At 39.5% G+C, this 10850-nt stretch overlaps 1 pseudogene; it reads right to left on the bottom strand.

Annotated features, from left to right (window-relative positions):
- Positions 1-2653: 2653 nt before the first annotated feature.
- LOC148702522 (calcium-binding protein PBP1 pseudogene) lies at positions 2654-3492 on the bottom strand (annotated as a pseudogene).
- Positions 3493-10850: the final 7358 nt, after the last annotated feature.

The raw sequence follows: 10850 nt of genomic DNA, 5'->3' as shown, positions 1-10850 counted from the left end.
GTTCACCATCAAGTGACTTTATTCATTTAGAAGGTGGCTAGGGGATATTTTTTGACCTGCACCGTGCTGACAAGGAGGGGCGTCAGGACTACTCTGATGTGTGAGGACTGCCCTGACATGGAGGAGACTATTAGCCATGTTCTTCTTAGCTGCCCTCGGGCGATACAGGTGTGGAGGAGTGTGGCACTGCCTTTGCCGCAAGGATGGGGGTCGGCGGAGGACTTATTACATCATCTCAGGGTACCTATGAGGAGACTACGGACGATGGAGTGGGGGTCACCTGTGCCTACTTGGCTTATTATATTTGGTTAGATAGAAATGCCCGTACCTTTGAGGGTAGGATGGTATCCTCGAGAGTTGTGGTGGATAGAGCTATCCGTCATGCAGCCGAGATCATCAACACTACAAGTGCGAATTCATCTCGGAGGGCTAGGGACATTTGGAGTTCCCACACCACTGTCACAGCATCCAGAGTCACCTTATTCACTTGGAAATCCCCACCCCCTAGTCACCTCAAGGTGAACTTTGACGATAATATATTATTAGGAGGAGACAGAGGAGGGATAGGGTTTATGATCCGTGATTACAACTCTAGATTAATTGCTGCAGGTGGGCAACACACTTGTGACATGATGGTTATAGGAGCGGATCTCAGGGCGGCATAGGAGGGTATCACTTATGCGAGGAGTGTTCTAGGAGCTGGTGATATTACCATGGAAGGAGACTCCACTATGATGGTCGATTGTATCTCGGATGCTGAGACGACCATCCTCTCCTTAGGGACATTCAACAGATAGGGAGAGACTCTGACTCCTTTCAAGTTGCTCATGTGTATCGGGAGGCGAATATGGCGGCATATTGAATTGCCTCTTTTGCAGCCCATGCCATCGTTTCAGAGAGGTTTTATGGATATGGGCTGATACTATACCTCCACCTTTATGTCACATTATGTTTCTTGATTTAGTTGGTTGCATTCACGCGAGATTAACGTGAGCGACCATTGTACCAAAAAAGAAAAAAAGAAAATATTGTTTCATGATACTGATATGCTGAATCTTCCTGAAGGCAATTGTCAATGGTAAAGATATTCTTTGGGATGGTCAGAGTTCAAAAGTTTAGCTGTAGTTTTGGTGAAAATTATGATAAGATGGCAAATACTCTAAAGACGTTGAGCGTAAACATTGAAGCAACCGAGAATATTGTATCAACCTTACGTATTAAACATGCCTTCATCATTTTATTAAGAATTTAGTGGCCAATTACTATTTTTTATTTGAGTACATGCCATGCACTATATGATATGAAGTACATCTATTATGCTTGCAAAATCATGGTGCTATCATTCTTGTTCAATTTGCACAGCTCAGTATCCACATCAGAAGTGCATTTATTTTGCACCATTTCATAGTTGTTTCTTCTATATATATATATATATATATATATATATATATATATATATATATATATATATATATATATATGTATGTATTTCTTCAACATTGCAAGTAGCCCCAGTTCATTGAGCCATTTTAAAATTACCTTTACTTTTTTTTTTCTTTTTTGGCTAAGATGGGTGGATCATAACCGACGGGTACGGATACACTCAATAAAATCAAAAAACAAAATATCTCAGACTGCCAAGGGCAACTCCCCAACTTCGGCCCTCAAGGTACTACCGGAGTGATTGGCTATATAGCCGACCATCTAGTCCGCAGCCCCATTAGCTTCACGGAAAATATGCTTGGCCTGGAAGGCCCCTCCGTTCCTCACCATTGCCAAGATATCTCAGATCAAAGGGTGCAAACAACCATTACCCCTTGCCCCCCCGGATCCAACTAATGATCGTGGCTGAGTGCTCCTCTGGGACAATGGAATTGACCCGTAGAATATACCGGGTGTGACGAAGGCCTACCGAAGCGACCCTCAACTCTGCATCCGGAATCAATACGTCAAAGAGTTGACTGCCTCCTGCAGCCACGACTTTGGCAGACGGATCCTGAATAACAAAATCCGCGCTGCCCCGCGTACCTCCATCCAAGATGGACCCATCGAAGCTAATCTTAAGGAAACTCGGAGGTAGGGGATCCCATATGAAAAACACCGTACAGATTGTTGTCGAAGCAAAATAGAAGCTTCAGATGTCCCGAGCTGTCAAGGTCCCAGGGACGGAAATGATGTGACTGAGCTCCGCCGCCTGTACAGGGGCACTCTCCACCACAAGTCTCGGCGACGTACTACGTTCGTTAAAGGCTTGAGCGTTCCTAGCTAGTCAAATCTGGTACGAGCATTCCTAACCATTACCTTTATCTTTGCTGCTGCTTTTTCTGGAAGGATGATTTATATATTCTTTTGTTTTTTTTACCGCTATGAAAGAAGGATGAGAGGTTTGGCAGACCCTTGCCCATTCAAAGACTAGAAAATCAAAGGAACATAAAATTCCTGAAATTTCCCAACCAAACCTTCGACAAGGCAAATATCAATGTTAATATATACAAAACTTTAGGAAAAGAGGTGTTTTATTACATTACACAACCCATGATTTAAAGAAATACTCTGAAAGAGCCTTGTTGGTTTTTTGAGGTAGGGATGAGCTCATGAATTAGTATTAGATGCTTGGTTTGATGTAGAAGTCAATGGTTACATACCCCAACAAAATACATAATAATAGAACTGGTAAAAGAAAATTTCTCTAGCATTCTTCTTTTTATTTTTCCTCCAGACGCATTTTTATTTTCCATGTCACCTACATTTTGAAAAAGCTTTTAAAAAGGCAACCACTAGAGAGAAGAACACCGGCCAACAATTATGTCAAACGGGAGAGAGAGGGATCCAGATGAATACAACTTAGCCTTGGTGCATTCAGCCCAACGCAAACCAAGAATGTTAGAGCATAACAGACCTCAGCTGCATCCCAAGAGCCTCTTCTAACATCCTCTGAGAACCTTGCATCAAATCGCGGGGCTCAACCTAAACATAAGGATGCAGAACTCCATCTGGTCCAGAGCACCATCCCCGTCCAAATCCCCCTCCCTTAGCATTCCCAAGAGCTCATCATCTGCCAACCCTTCGAGCCCGAGCCTTGCCGCGTTCCTCCTCAAGCTCTCGAGCGTGATGAGACCCCTTTTCGTGTCCATCAGCAGCTGGAAACCCTTGCAGAGCTCCTCGATCAGCCCCTCGGGCCCGAGCCTCTCGGCCATCGAAGGCAAGAAGTCCTCGAATCCGAGCGAGTCTTCCGCCATGCTCGCCGTTCTTTGGTCCATAGGGTTTGGGCCAAAGTCACTGGTTTGGTGAATGAGACAGGTAGGGAGGGGAGGAGGTGTTAAATAAGGAGGAAAGAAGGAGGACAAGAGGTTCTTGGAAGGAGTCTCCATAGGTGCCAACAAAGGTACAGGTAAGTGCTTTGAGCTTTAATTAAGGTGGCTGCTGCATTCTTCAGAGGAAGATCGTTTCGAGTCTAGCTTCTGGGAAGCTGCATGGGTTTTCCCTTTTTTCTCTGCATGGGCTGGCATCTTTTTTTCTGATTAGTCCTCCACCGGCTAATGGTTTACGTGCAAGCCCCCGTGCTTTGTGATGAATGAAGTGGAATCTTTCTGGCTTCCAGTTAAATCGCTAACTTCTGCTTAGATGGCCTTTCCAATTGGAAAAATTCAGCATGGTTCCATAAGTCACGATATGGCCATTCCACACGAATCTACTGGACTTTGAATAAGAGACATGACGTTATCATAATAATCTACCTGCCCCATGACCATGAGTGTAATTTGTTGCGAATCTACCACAATTAGAGAAGTTACGTTCCAGATGTTTGTAGATGGGTGCAATATTGTTCTTGAGACCCACAGTAGGCAACGTATTTCCAAATAGGCTACAATCAGTTGCAGCAGATTTTTTTTTTGAATAATTCAAATAATTTACCAATTGGCTTGCCAGGGTCCTAGACAAATAAAATTCTATCAAATTAAACAGCATCATATCTGACGAGATTCTTGAAAAGATCATGAAACATAGTGAAATATCAAACACAATCTGGTGGCGTAAAAAGATAGTCTCCCACCTAGTTACGTTTTGGCTGGAGAAAGGACTGCGTAAAATGAGAACACATGGAAACAATAAATGTAAACCTTCCGAGACAGGTAACTTGATCCGGCTTAATGAAGAAGGAAACAAGTGTGAAAGAAAGACTTCGAAATATGAAAAGGTGCCGTCTTGGAATCTTTCCTTGTCGAAGTTTAGACGTTCCGTCTTAATTTAGTACGTGGGTCGTTTCAGCATAGGGCAACCAAAGACGTGCTCTTCGCGGAGGGAAGAAGAGGGCATATGGAAGCTGTGGGAAGGGACCGGCTGCTTCAAGTTTGTTTGCAGTCCTGGCACAAACAGGAAACTTCTCAGGGTGTACTTGGCTTGCATGATTTTGTGTCTGGTGGGAGGGTAGGAGACACTAATAGAAAGGGTCACGAAATATTTATTTTTGTTGTGATTGTGGTGGGAGGGAGGTCATGAAATTGTGAACCTAATGATGAGAGTTAGGGAACTTTCAGAATTTATGATTTGTATAATGAAAAAGGATTGCTGGTTTGTCCATTCTATATAAAAATGAAGTGTAGGAGGTGTTCTTTATTGCCTTTTTAACATGGAGGGTGGTGTTCCAATTGATGCAGTCCGACAAACTTGAGGTGTGACAACATAATTATCTAGATCGACTTCTAGCTATTATGGAATCATTTTATATCATAGCTTGCAAAAGAACAAAATTTGAAGAGGCATAAGTCAAAATTTGATCCTAGAGCTAGACAATGCATTTTCCTTGGACACCCTCATGGCATGAAAGCTTACAAACTTTATGACATTCAATCAAGAATAGTTTTCTTTTCTAGAGATGTTGCGTTTCATGAGTCCATCTTTCCCTTCCAACATAACTCTCTTACACCCACTATACGTTCAACACCGTATCATGATACTCTTTCTTCTTCTTCTCCATATCATGATACTATCTTTTCCACATCTTCTAACATTCATAATGACTGTTGTTTCCCTCAATCCACTTATAGTCCTACAAGTTTGAACAATTCTGGATTTGAAACACTTATCCATACATCAAATTCCCTTGATACTCTGAATCTTACCAATACAATTCCTAAGTCTGCAACAGAACCACATTCAGCTTCTTCCCTTGTAGCTGTTCAACCTATTCAAAATCAGTCACTTAGAAGGTCATCTAGAATTAGACGTCCCCCTTCTTATCTTCAAGAATATCATTGTAGTTTGGTCTCAAGACCCCCTCACTCTCAATTGGTCAACCAGCAATCAGAAAATTCTGCAAAGCAAGGTAAACCTTATGATATTTCTCATTTCTTGACCTATGACAAGCTCTCATCTTCTCATCGTGCTTATGCCTTATCTATTTCATCTCATGTCGATCCCAAAACTTATGGTCAAGCATCTAACTCTGTTGAGTGGCAAGTTGCCATGGATAATGAACTAAGAGCTCTTATTCAAAACAATACATGGACTGTTACTGTTTTGCCTAAAGGTGCAGAAGCTGTGGACTGCAAATGGGTATATAAAAAAATATTTAAAGCTGATGGTACAGAAAAAATAAAAAAGGCAAGGTTGGTTGCTAAAGGTTATACCCAACAAGCTGGCTTAGACTATCAAGAAACATTCTCCCCGGTTGCTAAAATGACTACTATCAAAACATTATTGGCAATTGCTGTGGTTAACAATTGGCACATCTACCAACCAGATGTAAACAATGCATTCTTACATGGTGATCTTCACGAGGTGGTATACATGAACTTACCTCCTAGTTATGAGCAGTAGGGGGAGAAATTAGTATGCAAATTGAACAAATCTATATATGGTTTGAAGCAAGCTTCAAGGCAATGGTTTGAGAAGTTGTCATCATTCATTGTTTCACATGGTTTTGTTCAATTTAAAGCAGATTATTCTTTGTTTATCATGAAAAATGACTGCTCATATACTGCCATACTTGTGTATGTGGATGACATAATAGTTGCAGGCAACAATCTTTCCTATATTGATCATCTCAAACAGATCCTTGATGCACAGTTCAAGCTTAAAGATTTGGAAACCTTAAAATTTTTTCTTGGGCTTGAAGTAGCTAGAAGTTCTAAAGGTATATCCGTTTTTCAACGAAAGTATACTTTGGAGGTATTAAAAGATGCCGGATATCTTGGTGCAAAACCTACAAAATACTCTATGGTGCAGAATTTAAAATTGAGTAGGTTTGAAGGTGAACCTGTTGCGGATCCCACGGTTTATCGAAGGCTTGTAGGAAGGTTGTTATATCTTACCATAACTAGGCCGGATCTAAGCTTCTCTGTACAGGTGTTAAGTCAGTTCTTAGACTCACCAAAACAGCCACATTTGGATGCAGCTTACCATGTATTGAGATACTTAAAGACTACACTAGGGCAAGGGCTGTTCTTTCCCTCAAATTTAGAACTACATTTGAAAGCATTTTGTGATGCGGATTGGGCAGCATGCTTAGATACACACAGATCAGTCACAGGATTCTGTGTTTTCCTTGGGGAGTCACTCATATCATGGAAATCGAAGAAGCAGACCACTGTTTCAAGATCATCTGCAAAAGCGGAGTACCACTCCATGGCTTCTACATGCTGTGAACTCACATGGCTTGTGAACATTCTCAAGGATCTAAATGTTAATCATACAATATCAACATTACTCTTTTGTGACAATCAAGCGGCATTACATATCGTTGCCAATCCAGTTTTCCATGAAAGAACAAAGCACATTGAAATTGTTGTCACATTGTAAGAGACAAAGTACAATCTGGTCTTATTTGAACCTTACATGTTTCCACAGCAAATCAACTTGCTGAAATGTTGACCAAAGCTCTTGGGGTTGCTCGATTCAATGCATTATTAAGCAAGATGGGTGTTCATAACATTCACATGCCATCTTGGGGGGGAGTGTTACAGTTCTATTTATACAGCTTAGCTGTAATTCAGTTGATTCAGTTAAGTTTGTTAAGCTTCAGTTAGAACTGTTAGAAATATTGTTATACTGTTGCATCTGTTACTCGGTGGTTAATGAGGGTGTTATATAAACAGAGTAGTATGACAGAAGAGAGGTAGAAGTGTTCCTGTATTCAACTCTAGTATTCTGAGTTCAGACTTCTTATATTCAGTTCTTGTATTCTGAAAACAATAGAGAATGAAAACACTTTTACTCTCAATCTTCTTGTGATGATTCTCTTTTCCCATCTCCATTCTTAATCAAATTCTTTTTCTTTCGATCTTCATCTCTGCTCTTGTTGTTCTACTTCATCATTCAGCAATTATTAACAAGAAGGCCTAAGGAATTCTAAGGGGTGTCTAGCATTTATGATACTCAAGTTTGCATGACAAGGCCCATCTTCACGAGATGACTGTGGCCCTTGGGACCCAAGTTGAGTTTCCACAAGGGCCAGAGTTGGCTGTCATTCCCACACCAAATCCAAGAGATCCAGTAACACAGAAGGACCAGTCCCAACACCTTCATGAGCCTGATTCTCCGTTGTAGCAGGCCAAGTCCTCTTGCAATTACTGGGCATTGATCCAATTCTCCTTCAGAACGTCATCTAACTTCTAAGCATGCCTTGAATATTTGCCCCCTCTCTCTCTCCCCCTCTCTCTCTCCCTCTCTCTCTGTGGGTGGAAAGCATGGGAAGCTTGAGTAGTTGAAGCAAAGACAGCAGCAGGGTTGGCCCACTTTAAGCCCATCTGTAGCTAGAGTGGCCCAAGCAGACAGAGACTTAATGTCAGCCAAAGTTGGCATGTTAGGCTCAAATGGTCAAGGAATTTTACTTGACTATCTACTTTACTACTCGGCCATTGGTGGAATATACCCAACTTGGATGTTAGTGCACATCCCATTAGGTGCAAAATAGAATGCTAGAAAGTGAAACTGTTATGCACTATTTGTTTAACAGAATCATATAGTGTGGCTCAATCATAATTATTTATATATTGCAAAATATATCAATATAATAAAGAAAATATAACATAGTTAACTTAAGCAAACTTTGTCTAAATAATAGAACAACATTTCATGGTAGGTGCATAAATGGTGCAATAAAACTAATTAAGCATGCAAGAGGACCCATGACTCTAGAGTGGGTGTGGCATAAGTTAACCTGCATCCATAATTTTTATAGCAAATTAACCATAACAATATGCAGGTCAAAGGTGCGAGTATATACAAAGTCTCTTAGTAGCTATATTCGATACTCGAATTTGTTACCTTCACTAGGTTTTGGGGAGGTTAAAAATATTAGAAGAAAGTCACCTCCTATTATGTAGATCATTGTCTATGATATTTTTCCTTTTCTTCTACAGAGAGAAGAACAGCAACATCATATAATCTATGATACATCTTGAAAATTGGCATCGAAATCATCATCATCATTTTTTTGGAAAAAGGGTAAAATAGCACCTTTTATATTAACAACTACCATGTAGTTGATGGGCTAGATAGAATAAAGTGCGCAAATACATTCCATACTAGCACTTAGAAAGAGTTCGTAATCCAAGTTGCCAGTAATTAAGAAACTGATCTATGGAAACATTGTTTCGAAATAAACTTGATAGTCATGCTTTTGTTTTTCTCCATCATCATCTCATCATCCTTTTAGTGAAAGAGCTCGAATACACTTCACCCTCTTCTTGTCATAATTTTCGATGGGTTTCGTCTCATCGTAATCGAAGGTGAAGAGACCGAGTGGACTCCATAGGCTTCCGTTGTCTAGCCATCCTGAACATATAGTCTTGGAAATTTTGCCAACCATTCATCTCCCATCTCTACCAAAACCTCATTCCACATTTGGCTGCAGATGCGATTTGACCAGTTGTTACTCCTTTCCACTTTCCACATCTCTCCATCATGTTTCTTTTTGAGGGGATTTTTCCACCGTGCTTCACGCATGTCCATATATGAGAATAATTCAAAATTGCCGGCTACCTGGCCTAATACACCTCAAGGACTCAAGGACCCAAAAGGTCCACGCATACCTACCTTTAAACAGAAAGCACTAGATTTGTCTCCAAGAAGAGGGCGTTGTCACGGTACCACAATTATCCATATATCTATTCACTGTTTCTTCTAATACTAATTTACGCAAATACTATTATTATTTTACCATATGTCCATTATTTTTGACTATAGCGACAAACAATGTGCCCAAATTATAGTTATGCTTTGTTTTAAAAGATCCGTAGTTCAAGCATATTTGATTAATCAATAGTTGCATTTACTGTTATGAAGAAGAGTATTGGAAGGGATCACCATTGTTATAAGGTTTTTTAAAACTAAGATATCAGTCATCTCGATAATAATCAAGATCAAGAGGAATCATAATTTTACTTTATCATGGCAGAGATGTACATGTCCGAAAAATTTGAAAATATCCAAATTCTTTAATATTTTAGTTGATTTTTGACAATTGAAATATTGAAATCTTAGTCAATGTGATTAAAAACTAATTTTATGTATTACTTTAAACTTTATTGATAAACAAATATCTGTCTAAAGAATAAAAAAATATGATCACGAAATCCTAATGCATATGTCCTTGTCCTATATTTCAGAATATATTGATTTATATCAGCTGAGATAATAAGATCGTATTTTGTATAACCATAATGGTAAATGATCAGTGTTTAATATGAGATGGATATCTTGAATCACCATTATAGATGATCTATTTACAAAAACATGAAGTCAAAAATATTGTCACATTTTGTAAAAAAAAATATTATTACTTTGCAAGGGTATGCCCATCATTAGAAACAAAAGGTTGGCCCAGCCACATTTATTTATTTATTTACTTTTTATATTGAACAGGAGGTTAGGCCACTCGGAGGTTGCTAACGTAGCGGGACACCTTACCATTACCGTGCTACTGCAATACAATGCCACGATACGAGAACAAAATAATGACCAATTGAATTGTATGGAGGATGGAACTATTACGCAACCAATTCCGCATATTAACCAGAAAGACTACGAAAGACTTGTCAGAGCATGTCAGGTTCATCGAACTTTCATTAAGTCCCCGACTGGGAGCGCTAGTGATCATTCTTCTTAATATTTTATAACGTCGTCAAAGGGAATAAAAATCTTCAAGTTAGATAAACAATTTCTCAAAAAAAAAGCACCCTACTCTCTGGCATGGCTTTCTCTTCCCTCTTTTTCCGTCTCCTCCTGTCTCTTCTCCTCCACACACTGGGCTAGAGCATCTCTGACTAGTCCAATGCCCAAATCAAATCAAGATGCTAAATTATGTTTTATTATATAAGTAAATTTAATTTTTGTATAACTATAAGATTAGAGAAAAAAAAGAGGAGCATTTGGACTAGCTAGCACATATGAAATATGGTATATGTTGGGAGCTAAGATGCAAAATCGTGGTTGCCAACCAAGGGCGGAAATATGGTGTGTGTGTGTGTTTGGCCTGCCACAGGCTAAAGCATGGGCAGGACTAGTCTAGTGCTGGAATAATAATGTTATCAGGATTTGATCCATGTTAACCAGTTAATGATTAGTAATCTCATTGAATTACTATTGCATAGAATTGCTGATTAGTTGATATATGATGTGTATAACAGAACTGTGGGGATATATGACATGCATCTCGAGACTTCTATTATGGTGACATGTATGTAACTTTATGGTTAAAACTTGATGTGTATGTTGGCATGGCTTATATGTGTGTATATAAAATATATACACCTGATCCATCAAGCATTATTCAATTATCAGATCATTGATGTATGAATCTTACTACTTTTCTATCATCTATCAATTTGCTAAAAAATTTGTATTCA

Source organism: Phoenix dactylifera, chromosome 9 (genome assembly GCF_051530095.1).
Source record: "Phoenix dactylifera cultivar Ajwa chromosome 9, Ajwa_hap1_PhDact_Kaust_v1.1, whole genome shotgun sequence".
In the NCBI taxonomy this organism is placed as follows: Eukaryota; Viridiplantae; Streptophyta; class Magnoliopsida; order Arecales; family Arecaceae; genus Phoenix; species Phoenix dactylifera.
The sequence above is the reverse complement of the archived record's forward strand: the minus strand, read 5'-3'. Positions and strand labels throughout refer to the sequence as shown.